This window comes from Cetorhinus maximus, chromosome 10, assembly GCF_964194155.1.
Source record: "Cetorhinus maximus chromosome 10, sCetMax3.hap1.1, whole genome shotgun sequence".
Classification (NCBI taxonomy): Eukaryota; Metazoa; Chordata; class Chondrichthyes; order Lamniformes; family Cetorhinidae; genus Cetorhinus; species Cetorhinus maximus.
In genome coordinates this window covers 93,182,349-93,210,240 of record NC_135888.1, presented here as the reverse complement: position 1 = coordinate 93,210,240, position 27,892 = coordinate 93,182,349, and the positions used below count along the sequence as shown (strand labels likewise).

At 41.4% G+C, this 27,892-nt stretch overlaps 1 long non-coding RNA gene across 2 annotated transcripts; it reads right to left on the bottom strand.

The window, feature by feature from the left end:
- Positions 1-323: 323 nt before the first annotated feature.
- Positions 324-27,892, bottom strand: LOC144685837 (uncharacterized). 2 transcript variants are annotated; one of them, XR_013577789.1, is made up of 3 exons: positions 27,778-27,887; positions 26,280-26,377; positions 324-7,336 (listed from the first exon to the last, which is right to left on the bottom strand). It is a non-coding gene; the product is annotated as an uncharacterized LOC144685837 (long non-coding RNA). The 2 variants fall into 2 exon arrangements; XR_013577790.1 differs by lacking the exon at positions 26,280-26,377 and having other exon boundaries at positions 27,778-27,892.

Here is a 27,892-nt window from a genome sequence, read left to right as displayed (position 1 = left end):
ACCAAGTAAGTAGAATTACCCTAGTTATTTACCCTTGTAATTATTGTTTGTGTGGAGCTTATTTGCAAATTGGCTGCTGGGCTTTCCAAATTACAGCAGTGACAACACTTCAAAAAAACTTAATTCGCTATGAAGTGCTTTGGGACATCCTGCGGGTGTGAAAGGTGTAATATAAATGCAAGTCATTTTAGTAGCAGCATAAAACTAGCAGTCTGGATGTATTTTACAGTATAACTATATCTTTCTTGTACAGCGAGAACTATGACTATCCAGCAGTCATTCCAAGCCTGTAATCTATGGAGGAAATTGATAACATCATAAACTATGACAAAAAATTGAGAGAGTCTTTAATCATCATGTAAAATCCAAGATCCGATTATAATCTTACAAATAGCCTCTGGTAGTGTTTACAAGAGCTCCTCAGTCACCAACATTCATATTATAGATTCCTCACTTTATCAGCTATATTGACTAGAACCTTGCACATTTTGGCCCAGTGAGCAATCAGACAGGATGTGTAAAAAGGACAAGTGGAGCCTCAGGCAGACTAGCTTCAAGGCTGTTATTGTACTGTTTTGCAGTGGTAGTGTAAGAATTTTGCTGTAAGTGGTGGGTTAGAAGGGTCTCTGTCTTGCTTCATTCCAACTCCTGCTGAAATCCAGTCTCATCTTTCTTCCTAGTTCCTACCTGGGTTGGTGGGGTGCCCTTTATTCTATCATCTACATTCTTAAACCATTGTACAATATGCAGGTGTTTCGCACTATTATCCTCTTTGGACCTGATCAGTCCATGAAGTTGATTTATTTTTTCTTGAAAATGTCCATTTCCTTGGAATTTAAGATTCTTAGCTCACACCTTCTGCACTGGATGAATAATTTGTCTACGCAAAGGTGTGCTCAGGATAGCTATCTTTTATGGCTTCCCAATAATTTCCAAACTTGGATTAGACAGAGTAAGCCCAGGAGATGAGCAAAACTCAAGAATGCATGTTATAGTGTAGTCTGGTGAGTTCTTGAGTCCCAATAGTTAAACCAACTCCAATGAAAACACACATCATTCCAACAGTAACACATGCACAATAATGCCTTCAAGGCAATGCATTGCCAACAGACAATATTCTTGTATTAGCAGCAGCTGTCAATGCACACACTAACTGCCTGTATGCTCTGTCTCCTTGCTGTGACATGATGCTCGCTTATAGGATTAATGGTTTGTAATACTTACTGCTGTTTTATTGAGAAACAATCTACAACTACATTGTTGATAGTAAATATATGTCAGAAATAATATTGATAAAGGAAGAGCAACGGATCAATTCCAGTCTTGCAGCTATTTGAAGCAGCCATTCTTCCATGTAATAGGCACTGATCAGTACACAGATTTCTTCATGCGGTAATTTCTTTAAAAAAGCAGAATTCTAATTTGCTTGATTCATAATCTCTCCCTCATGGGCATCACCTGTCCATCCTCAATAAACCCCACACAAATTTAAGGATTAGAAAAGTACAGGGAATATACAAAGCAATAACAAATTAAGTCTCTTTTTATATTTTCTTGCTTCTTTTTGTTGTCAATTCTGTCTCCCCATTTCCTTTGAATTTGGTGTCTCTTGCTGGAGTAACTGTACAGGAGCTATCATCCTTCTGATAACTTGTTCCAAGTGGCAATTCTGCACGTATGAACACGAACAGTGAATTTTGGCAAGGTATTCAACTGTGAAGGGCATTTCAAATTTTAGCCAAATTCTGTTCTCTCGCCTTATGTGCACTTTCTAGCTGGGGTTGCTGGATAGCAATGAGAAGCTTTTCTATTTTTTCTTCTTCCTTTCCCGGGTCAATTGTGGCACTCCAACTGCTGTCCTATGCAATATCAGCTAACTCAACAACATTTTGTTAGTTAGATAGTGGTACACTCCTCATTGTTTGGGCATGACCAAGCTGTAAGTGGTACCTGTGGGTCCTCACATAAATAAACAATACGATGCAGGATCGACATGGACATTCACAGAACTGGCAGTTTATGTGTTTTTGTTGGTGCTGGGGTTGGTGAGGGTGCTTTTCCAGCTGGGCCAATTCTGGCCTGCCTCTAGGCACATCATGTATCGCAAGTTTGGCATAGATGGTCCTTTAAACATGCTGAGCCAAATTTCAGTGCTAACCTCCATGTGGGCTGGTTGGCTGCAGTGTTTTCCCAAGAGAGCTGGTCTGCAAATGCAGAAGTTTATAAGGCTTTTTACTGGGGTGTCCTTGTATCATTTGTACTGACCGCCTTGATGTAATTTGCCCTGAGACAGTTTCCCATACATGATCTGCTTGGGGACTCTATCGTCATCCATGCGGGAATCGTGGCCTGCCCGTCTAAGTTGAATTTTCTGGATGGTAGTATCCATGCTATTGAGTCCAATGTAATGAACCATCTCGTTATTTGTGATTTTGTCCTGCCATTGAATTCCCATGAAGGACTTCGGGTGTCTTGGTGGAAGTGTTCCAGAGCTTTGATGTGGTGCCTGAAGCAGACCCAGGATTCTGCACTATACAGCAGGGTGCTAAGGAAAAAGGCCTGGTAGAATTTGATTTTAGTGTTCAGCTTAATACTATATTGCTTCCAGGTACAATCATGAAATTGGCCATATGCAGAACTTGCTTTCTGGATGCGTGCACAGAGATCTTCATCAATACTGGCATCCCCCAGACAGCACACTACCAAGAAATTAGAGTTTTTCTACAACCTTGAGACTGATGCCACCAGCGGTTATGTGTGGTGCTTCACAGCATGTGCCTGGTGCTGGCTGAAAATTAACTCAGTCTTGGACACATTCATCTAGAGACCAAAGTTTTTGGCAGCACTTGAGAATTTGTTTGCCAGAGTCTGGATGTCTTCCTTGTTGTAGGCAGCTAGGCCACAGTCACCTGTGTAGGGAAGCTCTCTGATTACTACCTCTGTGATTTTGATGGAGGCACGCAGTCAGAAAAGAATGAATAGTTTCCCAAATGGAAAATAATGACGATGCCCTGCTTTCTTAAATCTGACTTTCTCCTGCTAGTCTTGTCTCGCTAAGGGCAGGTATGTCTACATCTAAGTTTCCTGGCTACCAGAGCTCAACAATGTTCAGATCTACTGAGATTTGATGATCAGTTAGGTACGGATATTCCAGCATTGCGCTGTCAATACACAGTAGAAATTGAAACTATAGCCAACTTGCCCACATGACCTTGCCTACACACTTTCGTTATAAAATGAACCATCTGATCAGGATATATTGGCCTTGAGGACAGTGCAGTGTGAATTTACTACAATGATACTTGAACTCCAAACATTGAATTATGAGGGGATTTCACAAACCAGGAGTGAATTTAGAAGGTTAAGGGTGATTTGATCAAACTTTTCAAACTATTAAGGAGACCGGATAGGGCAGATAGAGAGATACTGGGCGGATCTTCCAGTCCCACCGAAGTCAATGAGCTTTTGGCTGGCTCACTGAATTTTTCGACCCCACTGCCACCATGGAAAGTTCCAGCCACTGTTTCTCCTGGTAGGGGAGTTTAGGACTGGTGGGCTTATTTTTAAAAATTACAGCCAGAGCTTTCACTAGTGAAATTAGAAAATGCTTCTACACAGAGGTTTGGAATTCTTTTCTGCAAATTGATGCTAGATTAATAGTTAATTTTAAAACTAAGATTAATAATTTTTTGTTAACCAAAGGTATGAAGGGTATGGGCAAAGGCAGGAATATAAAATTAGGTCACAGATCAGCTAAGATCTCATGGAGTGGTCGAAAAGGCTTGAGAGGCTAAATGGCTTACTCCTGTTCAGATGTAAGCAAAAGTCTCTTCTCAGTTGGACACAGATTCTCAACTCTGGAGTCCATCATTGAGAATAAGAATGTTGATCTGCATCAGCAACATACTCAGGTACTGACAGACGTGTCATGTCCATTTTTCATAATATCCGAGAAGATAGCGGATTCAAACTCAATCGCTAGTGCACGGGGCAGTGCAAGGATGTCTACCATGGAGTGAGTGGCTACCTCCATGAAACTTCAAACACAGTTCTCAAATATGGAGGTTGATGGTCTTCTTCTTTTGATGTGCTGCACAAATGCATCCAAACTGTTTCCCATCCTGATCTTGTTAGTACCAAAGCCTTCAAAATTTAGAAAAGCTCTTCCAGAGGGAACTGAGAAACCAGCTGTAATAGGTGATGTTTTATTCAGATGAGGCAATCATAAGTTTTAATACCCACCTAAAAAGAATCATGGAATGGTTACAGCACAGGTGGCCGTTTGGCCCATTGTATTTATGCCAGCTCTGTTAGGTTAACTCACCTAGTCATATACCCCTGCCATTTCCCCATAGTCCAGCAACTTATTTTCTCTTCAGATAATTATCCAATTCTATTTTGAAAGCCACAATTTGCCTCCAGCAATGCATTCCAGATCCTAACCACTCATTGCATAAAAGGTTTTTCTTCATGTTGCTGGTGCTTCTTTTTGCCAATCACCTTAAATCGGTGTCCTCTGGATCTCGATCCTTCTGCCAATGGAAATAGTTTTTCCTTATCTACTCTGTCCAGGCCCCTCATGATTTTGAACACCTCTATCAAATTTCCTCTTAACCTTCTCTTCTCTAAGGAGAATAGCCTCAGCTTCTCCAACCTATCCATATAACTGAAGTTCCTCATCTCATAAATCTTTTCTGCACCCTCTCTAATGCCTTCACATCCTTCCTAAAGTGTGGCATCCAGAATTGACAGAATATTCCAATTGAGGCCGAACCAGTGTTTTATAAAGGTTCATCATAACTTCCTTGCTTTTAAAAAAGCCCAGGATTCCAATTTGCTTTATGACAAACTGCTTTGTCAACCTGCCCTGCCACCTTCAATGATTTGTGCATATATACCCGTAGGTCCCTCTGCTCCTGCACCCCCTTTAAAACTTATCCTTTATTTTATATTACCTCTTTTCATTATTCCTACCAAAATGTGTCACTTCACTGCATTAAAATTCATCTGCCACCTGTCTGTCCATTACACCTCTGTCCTCTTGAAGATTATCACACCTCACACTTCACAATACTTCCAAGTTAAAACTGTGCACACCCAAGCCTAGGTCAGTAATTTAGATCAAGAAAAGCAGTAGTCCTAATACAGATCCCACTATATACCATCCTTTAATATGAAAAACAACCATTCTCCATTACTCTAGGTTTCCTAATCATCAGCTAACTTGGTATCCATACTGCCACAGTCCTTTTGTACTATGGGCTTTAACTCTGCAGACAAGCCTGTTCTGTGGCACTTTATCAAATGCCTTTTGAAATTTCATGTACAACATATAAACCACATTACCCTCATCAAAAAACCCAATCAAGTTAGCAAAACACTGTTTTCCCTCAACAAATCCATGGTGGCTTCCTTAATTAATTCAAATTTGTCCAAGTCACTGTTAATTTTGTCCTGAGTTATCATTTTTAAACGTTTCCATCATCGAGGTTTAACTGACCGGCCTATAGTTGCTGAACTTATTGCAATTCTCCAATCCTCTAGCACCACTCCCTATCTAAGGAGGATTGGAAGGTTATGGCCAGTGGCTTCACAATTTCCACCCTTATTTCCCTCAAGATCCTTGGTTGCATCTGTTCCAGTCCTGCTGAATTATTAACTTTAAGTATGACCAGCCTATCTAATAACTCCTCTTTTTCAATTCTTAGTCCAATCAGTGTCTCAACTATCCACTCTTTCACTATGGCTTGGGCAGCATCTTCTTCCTTGGTAATGACAGACGGAGACGGATTTATTTAGTACCACAGATATGTCTTCTGTTTCCATGCGCAAATCTCCTTTTAGGTCCTTAATCACCCCTCTCCTCCTTTTATCACCTTTTGACTATTTATATGACTATTGAAAACTTCTGTGTACCCATTTTATGTTAGCTGCCAATCTCTCTCTTTGCTGCTATTTCTTTTTGTCACTTCCGCTCTGAACTTTCTCTGGTTCTCACTTGTATTATAAACCTGACATTTGTCACATGCACTTTTTTTCTACTTCATATTACTCTCTATCGATATTGTCATCCTGGGAGTTCCGGCTTTGTTTATCCTACCTTTCCCCCTTGTGGAAACTTACCTCAACAATACCTGAGCTATCTCCTTTTTAAAGGCAGACCTTTGTTCTATTACAGTTTTGCCTGCCAATCTTTGATTATTTTCTTGAGCCAAATCCATTCTCACCCCCATTGAAGCTGACCCATCCCCAATTAATTATTTTTACGCTGAATTGCTCCTTGTCCTTTCCCATAGTCACCCTAAACCTTATGATATTATGGTTTTTGTTCCCTAAATTTTTTTTTATTTGTACTTGAACCACTTGACCCACTTCATTCCCCAGAACCAGGTCCAGTAATTGCCTCCTTCCATTTTGGGTCTGAGACTTACTGATCCTGAAATTTCTCCTAAACATATTTTAGAAACTCTATTCACTCTTCTCTCTTTAAACGATTACTATCCCAGTCTATATTAAGATAATTGAAGTCCCCCATTATAATTACCCCATAATTCTTGCACGTCTCTGAAATTTCTTTGCAACTTTGTTACTCCTTGGCCTAAATTTTTGCAACAATGGACAGGCTTTGTGAAAATGGCAGAAGAGGCCGAAAAATGGAAGTCTCACCCCCCAAACACAGCACCTATCATTTCCGTGGGGGCAGGAATGGGCCCAGGTTGGGATTTGCGCATGCAGGTTTCGTGGGGGCAGCACCCATATAAAACAGCAGCTACCGCCATTCATGTTTGATTTTCATTAGTCAGGAGTGGGAAACGTGCTGTGTGCAGATTAGATCTGGCAGGAGCAGGTTTAAACTTTGCAGATTCCTTTGGAGAGGTGGGGTATCTTTTTGAAGATGTAGGGTACCCCTTTGGATATAGTCCCGGGATACTCTGTTGAATGCCTCCGACATCTCTGCCTGATGCTACCCCGCCTCTTGATGCATCTCCAACATCTTATTTAGGGCCAGTCCCAAAGGCTCATCATCTGACTCAGACTTTGCAGGGGCCTCTTTCCCAGCAGTCCCCCAGAGTGCGAGTGAGCTTGGCGATCCCTGCCTCCTCCTGCTGCTGAAATGTGTCCATGCGGTCACCACTGGAATGTGAGATCCTGCCTGAACTAGTTCTCATGCTCACCAAGGTGTGTGGCTCTGGGCTGGTGGAGGATGCAGGTGACTGCTTTGCTAGCTCTGGAGGTGCAATCTTGTTGTTGTCCTCATCATCCTCGCTCTTCTGCGGGCTGGAGCTGGTGGTGGAGTCGAGTTCGGGGTCTGGCCTCACCCTCTTCTTGCTGGCACCTGCAATTGTGAGAGCAGAGTGTGAGTGACTGTATGGACAGCCTCCAACATGGCACCAAGCATGACCCTTGGGTTTCTAGGGAGAGACATTAAGCATTGTTCCTTACTGGATGCAGGCCAGACACCTAACGCATTATCTCCACATGCCTGGTCCCAATCCTTCCCTGCCTGCTTGGCAGCCCGCTCTTCGTATTGTGTAAGCTGCCAGAGTTGAGGCATGGCCCTTCCTATCCTCTCTCTCTCCTGCTTGTTGTTTGCCAACTTGTCCTGTACAAGGAGTGAGTATGGTTTGAGAGCACTTAGGGATTCAGGTGGCATTCACATGCTGCCAGTCAACAGCAGCAACCCAGTGGCCCATCTTGCCATGTGAAAGATGCACCGTAACTAGTCCACTAGGGTTCCATGGCAGCACCCTCCAGTAGTGAGCTCATACAGATAGAAAGATAAGGCACGAGGAGGTATGGCATTAGCTTGCTGGTGCTCACTACGCCACACTGCTCCCCTGCCCCCGATTTCCACAATTTGAACCTCTGTGCGGCTCGGTCAATGACCCGCAGTACCCTCTCTACCCGCAGACTACGTGGACTGCAGTATGGCTATGAGGCATCAACGCATCACACTGAGAAGCTGTTTATACATGGGCAGCGCAGATGGCCACTGAGGTCCATGTCCCAGTTCCAACTCTGTGAAGTGAGGTTGAGCAGTGGGTTCACTTATCCTGGCAGCATGGATGAAGTTGTTCATCCTTTTCCTACACTGCAGGGCTATCCTCTCTCCTCAACCCTGCCTCCCATGCAGGGTTGATGAGTCAAGTGGGCCTCCTCCTTCCATCCCTGGGGAAGAGGACGTCCCTCCTGTCCTCCACTGCATTCAGCAGTACTTCCGGGGATGAATCGCTGAATCTGGGTGACAGTATTGCCTGGGGTCACCAAGATATTTCCGGGCCCACAGTTCAGAGTGGAATAAAGCAGCAGCTGTTCAAGCGCCTTTTAAATATGTTGCCCGGATATGACGACCGGGCACACAACTTCCTGCCTGCCACACCCCTAACAAGGTCGAGAAACGTCCAGCTACATAATTAATGAGCATAGCATTGTGCAATTCAGCGCAATTTCCCACTGGGCTCCGCAGAGGGAAATTCTCTCGCCTCCCGTCCTGCCAGGGGAGTTAGGCCCAGAGTGGTAAATCCCAACTTAAAACAACATTCCAAAATCATTAAAATGGAGTCAGCCTGTCTGGAAGAAACCATCAAAGACAATCACCTTAGAGGACCGTGAATAATGACATTTCCTGACCCACTGACAAAACATCTAGCCAGCACCTGAGTATTCAACTGGGTGAAGAACAAGCCATTAGATATAAAACAGAATATGCTGGAAAACCTCAGCAGATCTGACAGCATCTGTGGAGAGAGAAACAGAGTTAATGTTTCGAGTCTGTGTGACCCTTCTTCAGAGAGTCAGTGAACAGCCTTGGTGTCTGAGGACGTAAGTATCATGGGAGCTGCCAGGGTACTACACAGATTTGCAGAATCTGTGTCTTGTGGTCACAAACTATCTGGATGTTGATCACGTGGAAGTCCTTCCTGTTGACAAAGGCACCTAGCTGACCCGCTTGGTGCCTTCATAGCCATATTTGTGCAGTCGATTCCCCCTGGATGCGGGAGAACCCAGCAATCACTGCAAACCCTCTGGCTCGCTCAGCCTGGCTGGCCTTGTCCATACAGAAATGAATATATGTCATTACCCGCCTGAACAAAGCATCAGTTACCAGCTTGACACAACTGTGGACAGCTGTTTGGGACACTCCACAAAGATCCCCCACAGACCCCTGGAAAGAGCTGGAGGCATAGAAGTTGAGGGCCACTGTGACCTTCATTGTCACTGGCATGGGGTGTCCACCCAAACAGTTGAGTTGAGGTGATCTCTGGCCCAATCATCTGACAAATGGAGGTCACAGTCTTCTGGGGAGGCGCAGCCTCCTGCGGCATTGCACCTCAGACATGTTGAGGTAGCTGCATTGCTGCCTGTAAACCCTGGCAGCAGGATACTGGCGACTTCTGTGGCCCCTTCCGCCTTGGACTACCTGTTGGCCCTGCACCCTTTGTGCCTTCACCCCTCCTCCCACAGGTCACTGCCCTGGAAGCTGAATAGGGACACCTGGCCTTCTCTCCCTACTGCCCCCTCTTCCTCCTCAGAGGAGGTGCCTCCAGCAGAGGGCACAATCCCCATTACCAGGGTAACAGAAGGCTGTCTGGTGCCTGGCAGGGTCCACACGGTCAAAATCCTCTGGGGGCCTTGGAGACACCAATGAGTCCTGAAATTAAGCCTAGAAATAAGATTAAAGCTCAGAACAGGGATGAAGCTGTCAAGTTCAAATAAGCAATCAGCAGCAAACTATCTCCTGAACTCCTCACTACTTACAATGGCAATGCTGCAGATCCTATATAACTGGCCCTTGGATGAGGTTTTGTTAAAAGTGGGCTGCCCGTGCAACGAGCATGAAATCGCACGGGCAATGTAAAATCGGGATCGATTACCTTTTTAATGGTCTTAAGTGGCCCTTTAATTGTTAGCGGTTGCGGCTCCGACACCAGTGCGCGCCCGCCAACCTGAAGATTCCTCGCTTGCGGGACGACGTCAGGACGCTCTCCCGATGTCATCTTGTGCTATTTCACGTCCGTTCGGATCGGGCACGAGACGTAAAATTCTGGCCCTAGATTCTCCCACAAGAGGAAACATGCTCTTCACATCCACTTTGTCAAGACCCCTCAGGATCTTGTATGTTTCAATCAAGTCGCCTCTTACTCTTCTAAACCAGCTGATAGAAGCCTAGCCTGTCTAACCTTTCGTCATAAGACAACCCGCCCATTCCAGGTATTAGTCAAGTAAACCTTCTCTGAATTGCTCCAATGCATTTACATCCTTCCTTAAATAAGGAGACCAATACTGCACATAGTACTCCAGATGTGGTCTCACCAATGCCCTTCATAACTGAAGCACAACCTCCCCTCACAGAAAACAATAACAATCTATTAGCTTTCCTTATTATTTGCTGTACCTGCATACTAACCTTCTGCGATTCATGCACTAGGACACTTAGATCCCCCTGCATCTCAGAGCTCTGCAATCTCTCACCATTTAGATCATATGCTTCTTTTTTATTTTTCCTGTCAAAATGGACACTTTCACATTTTTCCACATTGTACCCCATTTGCCAGATCTTTGCCCACTCACTTAACCTATTTTTATCCCTTTGTAGCCCCTTTATGTCCCCTTTACGTCTTACTTTCCCACCTATCTTTGTGTCATCAACAAATTTAGGAACCGTACCTTCGGTCCCTTCATCCAAGTCATTTATATAAATCTAAAAAGTTGAGGCCCCTGCACTGATCCCTGTGGCACACCACTCATTACACCTTGCCAACCAGAAAAAGACCCTTTTATGCCTACCTTCTGTTTACTGTTAGCTAGTCAATCTTCTATCCATGCCAAGATGATACCCCCTACACAATGAGCTTTTATTTTTTGCAATAACCTTTGATGTGGCACCTTATCAAATGCCTTCTGGAAATTTAAATGCAGTTCATCCACTCACCAAATCCCCAGGTATACACAGTTTCAAACTGCACTTGTTTGCAGTTTGGGTGTTAAGTACAATAAATACTATTCTCCTCTCTTTTTAAAAACTTACAAAGAAACCTTTGTGTGTGTCTTTAACAGTCACAGCAAGTAAACAGTTAAACACTTCCTCAATTGGCAAGCATAAAACTCCTGTTGCAATCAAATGAGAAGTGGAAAAGAGGGGAGCCAGTCTACCCCTCCTCGCCTGATCGTAACATGTTACAAATTTAGCAGTGGATGAGCTCCGTTTGGAGTAACTGTAAGAAGTGCAGTGGAGTGATAGAAAAATAATATTGAAACTGAAAGGAAGAACCTACAAGACAGTTCTGAGATTAGCCTTGTTATATAGTGCAGAAACTTGGGCAACATCAATAAGAGAGAATGAGATGTGGTTGTCGCAATGGATGCATGGAGTGATGAATAAGGAGAAGATCAGGAACCAGTACATTGGGCTGGGGGGGGGGGCGGGGGGGGGGGGGAGAGGGGGCGGGGGGTGGTGGTCAGTGAAGGTTGAGGCAGAATAAAAGAAAATAACTGAGAAGAAATTGAAATGATATGGTCATCTGTTGCAGAGACAGACAGTATATGTGATTAGATAAATGATGGAGATGGGAGTGCCAGGAAGGAGGAGAAGAACGCCTAAGACCAGAAGGAAAGATGCAGTAGCAAGAGATTTAAATGCAGTGGGATTGGAAGAAGAATGGATGACTGACAGGAGATGGAGAAGGGTAATCAAACAGCACTGTGACAATCCCAAGTAAAATGGGAGCATCTGAAAGAAGGAAGTGACTCCCATCCAAGACAATGTTGGAGAATCAATCTCCTGCAAATTCTTTCACTGTACAAACTTTTTTTAACACCTGCACAGTTTAATACAAGCCCCTTGGCCACCTGTATGTCAAAATCTGACAGTGAAGTTCAAATTAACTTTTGTGTGCAGAGACTGATGAGAGCCATAAATCAGTGATGTTTCTAACAGTTTGAAGTAGTTTTGTTGTATAGCAGCGTATGGTTTGATTATTTTTATAAAGTCAAACAGCTGTTGATGCTGTAGTTATCTTGCTTTTGGTTATAAAAGCTTGATTTGAGCTGAGATCATACTGAACTCTAGATCCATCAGACTAGATGCAGTTTCCCTCAGCCTTGTATCTTTGGCTGACCACATTCATTTTATATATTGGGTGGTATTCAATGCCAAATGTATGCATAAGCTCTTGGCTGTAAGTTAGTAACAATTTCATTTCTCTGATTTACTTTGTTTTCTCTTTTTTTTCCCCCGAGTTTGTTGGGAAACAGGAGAAATATTTCACATGTAGAATGCAAATCACTCTGACCACAAAATCACTGTAAGTGCTACCATGATAATCAGACTTTTAATGAGTCCAGAAATAACAGAACTCTATTTGTTACAGAAGTAGCTGTGACCTGGAAATGAGAAGGAAGTTGAGGGCATTTCAAAAGACTTTAGTTATGCCCCAGCTACTAACTTGATAACACTGAGTGTAAGCAGTGTGGAGTAATATACACACATGTTTGGCATGAATTCACATTTGAATAGCAGGGATTATTCCCTGAAGTTGCTGCTTCAATAAAGGCTGGTAAAGGAGAGTCAAGAGGCACATATGATATTGAAGAAATAAGAACTAGATTCAGGAGCAATAGCAGAAGGAGCAGGTTGATTGGAGATTCTTTAAGAAACAAGAAAGTACCTTGACATCTAATAAATCTGGGGGAAGAAATCACCGTTGTCATGATTTTCTCTTAAGATGTTAATAGCTTACTTTCAATAAAAGCCTGTTGTTAGAACAGAAATTATACTCATTACAACCAGCCTGTGAAATCAAAAGTTGCAGAGCTAAGACACTAGTCCTAAGTGCCTACTTTACAGAATGTATTCATTTGTTTAATCAAGCAAAGATTTTTGATTTAAAAGCCTGTTTTGCAACAATTCCTGTAATTATGGTTAGTTGACTGGTCACTGTATCCCTCAAAAGAAGTGCTGTTGTAACCAATAAGAAGCTGGTGATTGTATGAGTGCACGATTCAAGAACAGCTATGTGCCAATATATCACACTTTGAGCAACAAAAGAATGTATGATTCTGGGTGGTGCAAAGCTGCACTGAAACTACTTGCTTTATTGCATCACAGTATAGTCACAAGTTTTTTCCAGCATTTCCTTCTTCCTTCAAGGAACATAGCAATTTTTGAAAGTAAAAAGGCTTTCCTGGTGGAATATATATTGAAATTATTGATAGATTCTTGTTAGGCTTATCGGGGTAGATGGGAATGTGGAAATTGAAATACAAGTAGATCAGCCACGATCTTCTTGAATGGTGGAGCAGGCTCGAGAGGCCAAATGGTCTACTCCTGTTCCTACTTCTTCTGTTCTTATGAAACTGCTTTGATCTGTTTCATTGTCAGTTTGGATAATGCTGTAAGCGCCTTAGCTCAGTGCTTCACAATTTTCCCGATGTGACCCCATTTTTAACGCTTCAGTGTTCATGTGACCCCAGAGTGAAAATTGGGGGGTGCTGGAAGGGGTGGGGGGGCACGGTGAGGGGGGTTAAGTTGCTGACCGGAGGAGGGGGTTTAAAGTCGCTGATAAAAGCGAAGACCATCTTTTTACTGTCTGTGGTTGTAGTGGCAATCAGATCTCAGAGAACAGACAATTAAACCATGACCAACAACACAAAAAAAAACATTTAAAGGGGCTTCAATTATCAAAATTCAGTCCAAGCTCCACGTCTACAATTGCTGCCTTGGAGCTCGTGACCCCAAAATCTCACCCCTCAGCCCAACTGGGTGTCACAACCCATAGTTTGTGAACTTCTGCCTTAGCTCATTATCTTATGCAAATTGTATTCATTTTACCTGAAAAATGTCTCTTAAAACATAATAGGGAACTATTTACAATAGGAACTACTTACATTAACAATAACTGATTAAATGATAGATTTCTTATTAATAAAAATCTTATCCCTGAGAGGTTCAATCATATATTGTGTTACACAAATTTCAACTCAAGAGAAAGTTCTTTAGTGATTGAAAATGAGATCTGTTTTGTACTTGGCTGGAAAAGGGTGAGGATCATTAAGAATCAAATCCTTCATCAGTTGACATGGACAGATTGCATTTCATTTGCAATGCCACAAAATTATCAAAAATCATTCGTTTGTAATTATTTTTAACACTGTTATATAGAAGCTTTTTTAAATCTTGTTAATGTTGTAACTCTGAAGGTTTGTACTTTGCTGTGGTGAGCCAGGTCCACTCATATGAAATCACAACGTGCTGCAAACATCTCAAATTATTTCTTATAAGAAAAATGCTACATCTTAGAATCTGCAGCCATGAAGGTGGCAGCACAAGTCTAATGGTTCAAATCTGGTGATGTACTAAACTATTTTTAAAATGTGAAAGAGCATCCTTTTCTTTGACCAATGATGCAAGAATCACTTTATTGACATTTGTGGCTAGTACTAATAGTAGTTTAAGGATTTGTAAAAAATCAGATACTGGAAGCAGAGATGCTATTACGGTGTGACAATCTTCATTACACCTTGGCTCCCTATTACTATTCTCCTTCATTGTACTTCAAAGCAAGATTGCAAATTCACAAATTTCACTCCATTGTTTAAGAATGGAAGGGGAAACCATGTAACTACAGCCCTATCAGTTTACCATCAATTGTGGTGTGGCTTTTGGAATCTATCATCAGAGACAAAGGGCTGGACATTTATGGCGGGCGGGCCGTGGTGGGGAGGGGGGTCTGCCCCCAGAAGGAAAGTGGGCCTTTTTGGGTGGGGAGGGATTGGGCAGCCTAGGGAGGGGGACAAAAGGGGTGGGTGGCTGGTTTTGGAGGGCGACAGGAGGGAACAAAGGGACGGTAACATTTTTCGGTGGGGGGGTGTACCTCTGATGCACACAGGGCACCCCTCCCTTAAAGGATGTACCCACCTTCCTTCCTGCCTTTTAAACACTTGTGCTTAAAAATCGGCCTGCCCTCTCCCACCCACTTGCCCACGCCAACCATATTACAGTGCGGTCAGCTTGTTATCCAGGTCAATTTGCTTGTTTACAAGTTCAATTGACTCTTCATTATTTATTTAAAAATGGCAGGTAGGCCGCTGATTTCAGCGCCTGCCCACCTACCGTGTATGGCAGTTCATGTTTTCATCCCCACCCCCCCTAACTGAAAACATGCCTGGTGGATGGGGGGTGTAAAATCCAGCCCAAAGGTCCCGATGGGGTGCTGGTGGTGGAAGGGAGGGGAGGGGCAACAAAGGGTGCAGGAGAGGCTGAAAATAGACCCCTGGGATTGTCCCTGCAATTGGAAGTCGATTATTGTGGTTACTTTGGAGGAGGAGAGAGGGGAAGAAATCAGACATCATAACTTGGTGGTGGGGGGTGGCGAAAATTGACACATCAACAGGGGCAGGGAAGTTCAGCCATCCCGGTTTTATTGGGACAAGAGAGGCCTCCCTTTCATTGCTGAGTTTCACAATTCTTGGAGAACCCATGCAGCAGCAGTGTATTTAAAAAAAATCAGGATACCAATTGCACCCATGTTAATAAAATGTTCTGCCTTTCCACGTTGGGACACTTGGTTGCCACAAAATCTGGCATCCTAAAAAAGACAGAGGGCATGTGCATGACATGTTGGGGAGACCTTCCCCTTATTTAAATCATTAACCCCCTCACCTTGATCCTTTTTCACCAATGTTGAGGGTTAATATCAAGGTCAGTGGCTGAGCATTTGGACAAGTATCAACTGATCAAAAGGAATTAGCATGGATTTGTGAAGGATAAGCAGTTCCAAGCATACTTTACATTACAGAACACAGTATGTCAATATGGACCTGGTAAACTTCAGAAACACACTTTACAAAATTGAATGGACTGAATCAAAAGATGCAGTGCAAACTTGACAATGTCAGATTGTCATATCACAGAATTATTTCTATACCTGTTTAAGCTTTACCTGCTGAATATTACCATTATTTTCTGGTTTTAGTTCTGGTACACTTCACAGGTCATAATCAGGAAATTGTAAATTTACTCTCTGGCACAAAAAGTTACTTCATTTCCATAAATTATATTTTCTGTTAGTATGGCACAGTTATAGCCAGATGCCCAGATGAATGTTGTAACACCAGAGAGTGAAAGGTAATTTATTCATGATCAAGTATCAGCTACAAAGTTACGCCTTACAGAAGTTTTTAAAGTTATTGTGCACCACTAACTAAATATGAATTTTTCAACTTACATATTTTTGTGCTCAATGGCAGTATTATATATTACTATTTCTCACTACTAGATGGAGGCCACAGATTTGTATTTGTACTGTGAAAGTGGTAAAAACACAATTGTGCAGAGCTGCAGGGAATGTATTTCAATGATCCTTAAGTATGTATTTATCAAACCTAAAATATGTCCAGTAATATCACATGGAAATGACGTTTTAAGAGCCAAACAAGTCCTATGGCCACAAGGTGTAAGAAGCTGTAAGGATACAATACATTATACAGCATAGTATGTTAACACAAAAGCAAACTACTGCTGATGCTGGAAATCTGAGATAAGAACAGCAATTGCTAGAAATATTCAGCAGCTCAGGCAGCATCTGTGCCGGGAGAATGTTTCAGGTCAATGACCCTTCATTGAAATGTTAATTCTGATGAAGGGTCATCAATCCAAAATATTGACACAGTTTATCAATATGGGTCTGGTAAACTTTAAAAAAACACTTTGCCAAAGAAAATGGACCGAATTAAAAGATGCAGTGCAAACATGACATTGTCAAAGACTTATTTTATACCTTTTTAAGAGATAATAAAGGTTCAATTTTTAGAAGCAAAATACTGTGGATGCTGGAAATCTAAAGTAAAAACACAAAGTGCTGGAACTGGTCAGCAGGTCTGGCAGCATCTGTGAAGAGAGAAAAAGAGTAAATGGAACATCAACTCTGTCTCTTGCTCCACAGATGTTGCCAGACCTGCTGGCTAGTTCCAGCACTCAGTTTTTAATCCAATTTTTAATGTTTGCGATAAAGCAATTAGGATATAAAGTCTTTCGACTATATCTGAATTCCTTAAGCTTACATTACTTGGTTTCTCAGATGGTTTCTATGAATTCTTTGCCTTACTGAGGATGTGGTTTACACTCAAAAAACTCCCATGCACACTTGATATCTAGTACTTTAACTACATTGTTGTGCCTATGTATTGGGTACGCAATACTGTACGCTGTTTCAATGCGTGTTTTCAGAAATCCTCCCCTTTTAGCCTTATCAGAAACATATTGCAGTACTGAAATAAAATAGGGTGCAATAGACATTTTAATAGAAAACTTACTTTAAAGGAAAGCAGAGTTGTTGTAGCTATGTAAGTTCATGCCATTCCATGTATGCGAATGCCTAAATCCTTGGCGAAGCGCCAGTGTGGCAAAACTTCTGAAAGAGCAAAGCAATTCAGACAGCAACTTCCTGATTTTTGCATATGTTATTACTGGGAGTTGCAATCTGATTTACTCTTTAATAAAGGTGGACATTTGCCACTGATTATAAAATATATCTTCTGATTACTTTGCCATGTCTCCTGTCTACACTTTGGGTCGACAATAATAGTGTATTAAAACTCATAACTGTTAGTATTCAGCGACATAGCATTTCAAATGCAGACTGAGTATACATTTTGCACTTCTCTGAACTGGAAATGTGACCACAATTTATTGGTCCAGATTTTGCAGTAAAAATAGCAGTAAGGCTAGCAGCACTCACTGTTATTAAAGTGTTAATCAGATAGTAACTTCCGGTAACAACATATACAAAAGTCAGGAAGTTGCTGTCCGAATTACTGCACTCTTCCAGAAGTTTTGCCACACCAGCATCTTGCCAAGAACCTTGGCATTCACATACATGAAACAGCATGAAGTTGCTATATTCATGTGATATATATTCACCAAACATGCCAGAAAAACTTTGGGCTTGCCCATTCCAAGCTGAGTGAATTTTTAGCAGCTTTATTAAATTTCAATTACTGCCTATAAATCTCCCCATCACTCAAAGTTCCTTTAATTTTTTATTATTATTGAGATTTGAAGATTTAAAAAAGATAAATTAAATAATTAATAATTAATTTGTTTTACTTTTTTTCTGTCTCATTACTTCTTTCTTAATCCCATCTTTCCCTCATTTTGTTTTGCGTACATGACTTGGCACTGAATTAAATACTATTAATGACACCTGCTGGTTCAGCCTCGCTGCTAAGTAACCATTCTTCAATCTGACTGGTAAGGAGATACACAGTTGCTTGCCCTGTGCACATAGGTCTCCGAAACCCTGCAGAGAGACAGTGCAAAAAATGGCTTTCTAAGCGTAGCTAGTTCCAGTGCAAAAGCCTGTAGAAAGTCTGTGGGCAAGTGTAAGTGTAATGAATGGCACCGATCACTCACTGCTGATCGCAAAATCCGGCCCAATGATTCTGATTGTGCCATAAACCCACTATGCTAGAGTGGGATGGGAAGATGTGGATTATGGCCATGATCAAGCACACATTGATCCCCTAGTCTCATTTATCTGGAACAGCTGTTGAATGATTTGAAGATAGTTCTCATGGGAAGCAGAAATTCTGTAGGCAGTGGAGAAGTATGGGTGGGTGATGGGTGGGGGGGGAGTGGAGGGAGGGAGTCACACAATTTATTGCTTACATACCTGCTCATGGTCAATTCAACAGCAGTATAGGCAGAGATACTATACAGAAGAGACAAAAATAGCATGGGAGTATTACATATTCTTGCACTGTTGCATATTTTCCTCAACTCAGGCTTCAGCAATGCTGCATGATAAAAGGAAAACCATTGTGCCCATGCTAAGTCAAATATCTATCTTTTCAAATGTGACCAGTTTAATCCTAACATAAAGATGCAATACCAGAGAAAAATAGATCACCATGCATTAGGTCACAGTTCATTTTGTTGAAATAATTGACCATGTTTCAATTGTACTGTGCATGCAAACATATCATTGAAACATTACATCACTTAACCCACACTTTATTTTCATGGCTTTGTTATAAAATGTTCTCTCCTCGGTTTCCTCTTTGTTTTATGTTTTTGTTACTGGCTTTGTAATAACAACTACACTTTAGCACCTTCTAAAGGAAAATCTTAGTACTACAGAAAGATTTGCCATATTTTCAGGACATCGACAGCCATATTTACTTTTGTTAATTTTATTAAGTGGTTTAAACAAATTAAAAGTGAGGTAATGTTGTAAACAATAGTCTTGTTTAATGAGTTCTGACATTTCTTGCTCCTGGATAATGATTTAACAAATATTAGTGATAATTAAGTAAAAAGAATGCATTTAAGGACATTAATAAGAAGCCATTCTGTATTCCAGTGACAGGGTCAAACTAAAAACTGAGTATCTTATATGTGGCCAGAGCTGCTGTTAATAAGTTTAACAGAGCAGAAAATTCTGAAGTAGCACTACAGCAGTGGCAGGAACAAATAAGCCACAGAAGTTTTTTTTATATCAAAAGGCATGGGCAAAGTGGTCATTGGTGGGATATATTGCAGTGAAACAGGACCAGATGATGGACTGAGACTGAAGATGGCATATGGGAAGCTACAAAAAGACAGCAAATCAGCTGCAACAGCTCAGCTATTTTCAATTTGCCACCAGTGGTAAGAAAGGTCATGACTGTTCTAGAATTTAATGTCACAAGGCCTTTCCAGGTACAACTAGGAGTCACTTCAGGAGACAATGGACAGAATCTTCTTACTTCAGTTCCTGCTGGAAGAGCATTTTCCAGTCTGGGATCTGACTCACTGAATTAGGCCCCAGCTGTTGCTTTTCACCAGAATAAACTTATTGTTATTCTGCCTCCAGGCTCCCTGACCAACCAGAGAGGATGGGCAGGACACGACATGGGTTACAAGGATTCACAAGCACTTAGATTTTGAGGCGGCAACAACAACAGAAATAAAGAGGAGACCTGGAAAGGCTGCTCTCTAGATCTCTTCCTCTTACCTGAAAGTCCTGCAGTGGGATTTTAGGAGCTGTAGTGGGATGATCTTTCGCAAGGGTGGGAGGGAGAGGACAATGTCTCTAACCAAACTGGCGTGGATGAAAATGGTTGAGAAAGTCAGCAGCAGGAGTGTTCTCCCTCCAAACTTGCAGCACCCAAGAGGATCTAGGATCTCTGAGGGGGCATGTTAGTTGAGTGGCATAACATTGTCAGGTGCCAAGTTCCACACTTGCCCAGTATTCTGCTGCACAGCACACCGCAGGTTGACACGCCTTACAGCTCCACTCATTTCCCCCTATGTAGGCACCTCACATTCTGATTCACTGATCTATCAGTGACCGGGACCTTGTTGACCATTGGCAATGCATGCTCACCTGCTCTGCTGGGAAGGAGGTCTTATTCCAGGAGACTGCAGATGTCAGCAGTGACCTGCCCAGAGAGCCTCCTGAGACACTGGCACTCAGACATGTTGAGAGAGCTTAGCTTGTAAACCCTGTGTTGGGGTCTTGCCTCCTTCTAGCTGGATCTCAGTGTCTATTCACTCTGCTCTGTGGAGGATCATGCGGTTAAGGTCAAGTCAGCTGGTGCTGCTGCTGGTGTTGCTTATGTTGCTGCTAGAGTTGTTGTCAGTGGTGTGTCCTCTGCTCTTGCCCTTCACAGAATTGCAAGGTGAAGCTGCTCCCTTGCCCAGGTGAAGGCTGGCAACAGGGTAATGCCACTGCAGTGGGTGAAGTGGTAGAAAAATGAATTGTCTTCCGAGAGGTTGGCAATCACCTGTCAAGCAGTGAAAGTACACTGAGGGGAAAACATACAAACATATATATGAGTTAGGAGCAGGAGTAAGTCACTTAGCCTTGCAACCCTGCTCCACCATTCAATAAGATCATGTCTGATCTGACTGTAACCTATCCCCAATAAACTTCAGCCCCCCTTGTTTATCAAGAATCTACCTATCTTTGCCTTGAAAACATTCAAAAACTGTGCTTCCACTACCTCAGGAAGAGAGTTCCAAAGACTCACTACCCTCTTGAGAGAAAAAAATTCACCTAATCTCTGTATTAAATGAGTGACCCCTTATTTTTAAACAGTGATCCTTAGTTCTAGATTCTCCCACAAGAGGAAACATCCTGTCCACATCCACCCTGTCAAAACCCCTCAGGGTCTTATATGTTTCAATCAAGTCACCTCTCACTCTTCCAAACTCCAGCGGATACAAGCCTAGCTTGTCTAATCTTTCCTCATAAGAGAACCCACCCATTCCTGGTATTAGTTTAGTAAACCTTCTCTGAACTGCTTCTAACGCATTTATATCCTTCCTTAAATAATGAGAACAACACTGTACACAGTACTCCAGATGTGGTCTTACCAGTGTCCTGTACAGTTGAAGCATAACCTCCCACTTTTATATTCAATTCCCCTCACAGTAAACAATAATATTCTATTAGCTTTCCTAATTACTTGCTGTACCTGTATATTAACCTTTTGTGAGTCACGCACTAGGACGCCCAGAATCTTCTGAATCTTAGAGTTCTGCAATCTCTCAACCATTAAATAATATGCTTCTTTTCTTTCTTCCTGCCAAACTGGACAATTTCACATTTTCCCACAGTATATTCCATTTGCCAGATCTTTGCCCACTCACTTAGCCTATTTATGTCCCTTTGTGCACTCTTTATGTCCTCTTCACAATGTACTTTCCTACCTATCTTTGTATCATCAGCAAATTTAGCATCCGTGCCTCTGTCTCTTCATCCAAGTCATTTATATAAATTGTAAAAAGTTGAAGCCCCAGCACTGATCACTGTGGCACACCACTTGTTACAACCTGCCAACCAGAAAAAGACCTATTTATGGCTACCCTCTATTTCCTGTTAGCTAACCAATCTTCTATCCATGCCAATATGTTACCCCATATACCATGAACTTTTATTTTCTGCAATTACCTTTGATGTGGCACCTTATCAAATGCCTTCTGGAAATCTAAGTACAGTACATCCATCGATTCCCCTTTATCCACAGCACATGTGACTCCTTCAAAGAACTCCAATAAATTGGTTAAGCATGATTTCGTTTTCGCAAAACCATGTTGACTCTGCCTGGTTGCTTTGAATTTTTCAAAGTGCCCTTCCATAACATCTTTGATAATAGTTTCCAACATTTTCTTTATGACAGATGTTAAGCTAACTGGTCTGTCATTTTCTGCTTTTTGTCTCCCTCCCTTTTTGAATAAAGGAGTTACATTTGCTACTTTCCAATCTAATGGCACCTTCTCCAAATCCAGGGAATTTTGGAAAATTAAAACCAACGCATCAACTATCTCACTAGCCATTTCTTTTAAGACCCTAGGATGAAGTCCATCAGGACCTGGGGATTTGTCAGCCTGCAGCTCCAACAATTTTCTAAGTACCACTTCACTGGTGATTGTAAGTTTCCTGAGTTCCTCCCTCCTTTCCAATTCCTGATTTACATCTATTTCTGGGATGTTATTTGTACCTCTAAGACATGCTTTAAACAGCAGTCTTTCAATGGCCATAACTGGAGCTCTTTAAAGTAACGGTTAAATACCTTCCACAGCTTGTTAGTTTCACTGAAGCAGCTCTTCCCACTCTTGCACTTACTTTGGTGACCCTGTTGAGTTGCTGACAGGTGGAAAATAGGTCACCTGGCTGCAAATCTAGGATCCAGGATCAAAACAGTCTTAATTACCTTCCAAACTGCCTCAACTACTTCTTTCTTACTTATTCAACAGATCCAAGGGGGTTCTTCTCTCTCCTTCAATCCTGCCCCAGGGATAGCCAGGAGAGAGTGGGATGACGTCGGAATCATGGCCGAACGTCAGTTTCAGGATCCACCCCACATGTACTGGAACTCTTCTCTAGGCTGGGAAAATTTTCTCCAATCTCTGTTTACCTTTTCTACCAAGTGAATAAAATCACATACTACAAGATATACTTAAGGTATAAAAGTTAATTAATTTTACACACTTGCACAATGGTACTGTGTGTGTGCGCATATTATATACATATTTTGTGCTCCTTCATTGTGTTATGAATTTCCTTATACAGGTACCACATTAGTAAATTCCCAAGTTCGAGTAACATCCAAGTCCTGTTACCTGTATGACTGACTAAATCTATCCACCTACATTATTGTTAGGAGTTCCCTTTCCTGCACCTACAGTGTATCATTGCTTCCAGATGTCACACCTACTATAGCTTTGAACAGCTACGTTTGGGCATTGAACAGCTGATGCTATGAGCCTCAACTGGCAGTTCTTGAGCAGCAAAAAGCATGTCATTATTAGAGGGCATCTCCTCAGAGATCTTGATCTAACTGAGTGTGCTGCTATATTAAGTTTCAGAATCTCTCTATTGCAGTAGTTACCATATATCCTCATGTAAATATCGACCTCATGTAAAAGTTGACCCCATGATTTTTGGCCTTAAAAAGTGTAATTTTTCATTTACTTAGTGTAAACGTCAACCCTAGTTTTTCAGGGATCGAAGCCCAAAAATTTATGAACAAAATATAATTCTGGAAACGTTAATGATTAGATTTCATGAGTACCAAATAGTCGTTTGGTAGTACAGAACTTGAGCATTGCTGACAAAAGAGGCATGCTGTTGAAGCTTTTCATCTTGCACTCATCAAGACAGTTCGCAAGACTACTAATAGTAAAGGGAAGAATAATTTATACTGCATAAGAGAGTGCTGATTGGTTGGCAAGTGGACTCTGATTAACAGAGACACTGCCATGGAGAATGCACCAGGGAACAGTTAACTGCCAAGCTTTTGTTTAAATTCAAACCAGGCAGTCAACTCTGATTGGTCAAGGCATTGTCATGGTGAATAAACCAGGGAAAGGCTGTCCCCCAAGCTTTTCTTTAGCTGAAAAAGGTGCAATGCATGAACATGCTCCTTCTGTCTGCAAATGACAGGGCAATGTGTGGAATATATGTAGCTTCTAGCATGTGTAAGTGAGCCACATTGCAAGCCCGACTAATAATCTTAAATTTGTTTCCAGTGTAATTCTTAGTACAATCAGGATTGTTTAGCAAGTGTTGTCCAATCATGGAATCACGTCTAATATTGGACACTGTGTTTTGAATTTTGCAAGCACAGGTTGGTTGGGTACGATCTGTACTTTGCCTGTTGTGAACAGCTGAAGGGATGTGCTGTTTGATATGATCCGGGGGATGCACATTCTACATACCTGGCATCACACCGGCACTGAAATTCATGTAAAATAAAATCAAAATACTGCAGATGCTGGAAATCTTAAATAAAAACAGAAAATATTAGGATAACTCGGCAGGTCTGACAGCATTTGTGGAGAGAGAAACAGAGTTAACGTCTCGCGTCCAAATGACTTTGAAGAAGAGTCATACGGACTTAAGACGTTAACTCTGTTTCTCTCTCCACAAATACTGTCAGACCTACTGAGTTTTTCTAGCATTATCTGTTTTTATTTTAAACTGAAATTTATATACCACATTACTCATTTGAGTGATAGGCAGAATGTCTTTTTGGCTTCTCGGCAGCATCCTGTTAGCGGAGAATACCACTCGTGTTGCTACTGCAGTCAGCACTCTCATCTTATTCAGTATAAATTGTTGTTCCCTTAACTATTGGTATTCTTGCTAAGTGTCCTGATGAGTGCAAGTGGAAAAGCTCTGACAGCATGTCTCTTTTTTCATCAAAATGAGTACCTTTAAATAAATGCATAAAACATTTATATGTTTAAGTTTCTTTTATTTATTCAAATTTTTAAAGGGATCAGATTACGAATGACATTCAATATGAATTGTTGTTGGTTTTTACTTTATTCCATTGCAATGGTCTTTTTTCGATTTCACTTGGGTCCAATTCAAGTATACACCAACTCCCTGAAGCTATTACGTGTGACTTTTGGCCTAAAAAATTGGTCTCTAAAATTTGACTTTTACATGATTACCTGTATATATAGTACCTGTAACTGTTCTTTAAACAAACTGAAGCACTTCAGGCAAAAGCACAGCACTTTTAAGGGAAAAGTAGACATATAAAGGAAAATACAGGGATACAGAAAAAGCCCAGGGTTGAGGGATTAGTCCTGGCCTAATCTAGCAAAAAGTCACTACAGACAAGATGGGATGAGTGGCATTCATCTAAGCTTTTCTAAAATTTATTTTCTCATGGGATGTGGACGTCACTGCAAGGCTAGCATTTGTTGCCCATCCCTAATTGCCCTTGACTGAGTGGTTTGCTAGGCCATTTCAGAGAGCAGTTAAGAGTCAAACACATTACTGTGGATCTGGAGTCTCATGTATGCCAGGTAAGGATGATAGATTTCCATCCTTAAAGGACATCAGTGAACCAGATATATTTTTACAACAATAAATAATAGTTTCATGATCACCATTACTGAGACTGGTTTTCAATTATGGATTTTGTTCCTTGAATTTAAACTCCACCAGCTGACATGGTGGGATTTGAACCCGTGTCCTTAGATCATTAGCCTGGGTCTCTGGATTACTAATCCAGTGACATTCACACTACACCACCATCTTCTCCATTCATCTATGCTGTAAATTTCTATTGTTCTATGTCTCAGCCACAAATGCTTCTTCAAGTTTGGACCCTAAAACAGCTAAGAAAAACACAAACTTGCGTTTATGTAGCACCTTTCAAAATATCATGATGTCCTAAAATACATCACAGCCAATTAAGTATTTTTGAATTGTAGCTACATCGTAGTAATGTCAGGAAATGTGGCAGTGCATATGTTCACATCAAATTGCCACAAACAGCAATGAGATAAATCACCAGATAACTTGTTTTTAGTGATTTTGATTATGTAAGAATATAAGTATATTTTTACATTACAAAGACAGAACTGGTTCAAAACATATTCTCAAACATCCTGCCTCGTATCTTCAAGAAAGCTGATAACGTTGGAAAAGGATTAATTTTTCAACCAAAAACATTGAATTATAGAGATAGACACATGTAAAATATTCAATAAATAAGGTAGATGGATAATATTGAGCTTCAAAGTGTTATTAAGAATAAAACTCAGGATTTTCATGACATCAGGGGTTTGTGTAAGAAAATAGATTACCACAACATAAAAAGAGGCTTATATTGCTACAAAGAATAGTGGTAAGGATTAAGATTGGGAGTGTTTTGGAAACCAGCAAACGGCCCCAGAAAGTTGATAGAAAGGAGAAAAATAGAATGAGTAAAGTAGACTGGAATATAAAACACAGATTATAAGAGCTTTTACAAATATATAAAACTGCGAGTACCTGAAGTAAATGTTGGCTCCTTTAAAGGCAGAATCAGGAGAAATCATCATGGGCAATGAGGAAATGGCAGAGACATTGAACAAATATTTTGTATCTGTCTTCACAGTGGAAGAAACAAGCTACATATTAGAAATAGAAGGCAACCAAGGGGATAATAAGAGAGTAAATTGAGGTAATTATTCTCAACAGAGAAAAGTACTGGAGAAACCCAAGGAACTAAATTACAACAAATCCCCAAGGCCTGAAGGCCTACATCCTAGGGTTCCAAAAGAGATAGCTGCTGAGATAGTGGCTGCGTGGGTTATGATTTTCCAAAATGTCCTAGATTCTAGAATGGTGCCAGCAAAAAAGAAGTTAGCAAAGCACTATTCAAGAAAGGAGGGAGGGAAAAGCAGGCCAGTTAGCTTGTCAGTTGTCAGAAAAATGCTGATATTTATTATTAAGTCTTAGCAATGCACTTAGAAAAATCATAGTATAATGAAACAAAGTTAACATGGATTTATGAAAGGGAAATCACATTTGACAAATTTATTTAGTTTTTTGAGGATGTAACAAGTAATGAAAAGGGGAACCAGTAAATGTGGCATACTTGGATTTCCAAAAGGCATTTGATAAGGTACCACACAAAAGGTGAATAAATAAAATTAGGGCTCACAAAGTTGGGGGTAATATATTAACATGGAGGATTGGTTAATGGACAGTAAGCAAAGAGGATGCATAAATGGAGCATTTTCAAGTTGATAGGCTGTGAGCAGTGGAGTGCCACAAAGATCAGCTACTCACTATATCATTAACTTAGATGAAGAGACAGAGAGTAATGTATATAGGTTTTCTGATGATATAAAGTTAGATGAGAATGCAAGTTGTAAGAAGGACACAAAGAGGCAACATAGAGATATAGACAGGTGAAGTGAGTGGGCAACAAGGTGGCAGATGGAGTATAATGTGGGGAAGTGTCAGGTTATTCATTTTGGAAGTAATAATAGAAAAATTTTAAAAAGGTGTGAAACTTGTAAATGTTCATATTCAGAGGTACTTGGGTATACCGTTGTTGTAGTTGGGTACAACAGAGAGAAAGTTAGCATGCAGGTGCAGTAAGCAATTAAAATGGCAAATGACATATTGGATTTTATTGCAAGGAGTTTGGAGTACTAGAATAAAGAAGTCTTCCTACAGGGTTTTGGTGAGATCACACTGGTGTGCAGTTTTGGTCTCCATACCAAAGGCATCTTTGCATTGGAGGTAATGCAACGAAGATTCACTAGACTGGTCCCTGGAATGCGGGGGTTGGCCTATAATGGGAGGATCCATAGGTACTGGCTACACCTAGCTCTACTTCCATTGACCAGGCCGCTCAGCTACTCGTTCCACTTCCTGCTCTATATTGGGGGGGGGGCGGTGGTGAAACGACTGGTCACAATCTGACTTTTGCGGGCCATACATCCTATCGATCGTAAAGACTGCCTATTTCCACCTCCCTTACAACCACTGGCCCTACCTCAGCCTACGGGCTGTCGACATGTTTTCCCCGCACGTTGCTGCGAAAGATCGAGCCGGCGGTTCGCGCCCCTAACAAAGATGGCCTCCGCCAGTGGTTACGCACATGCGCTTTG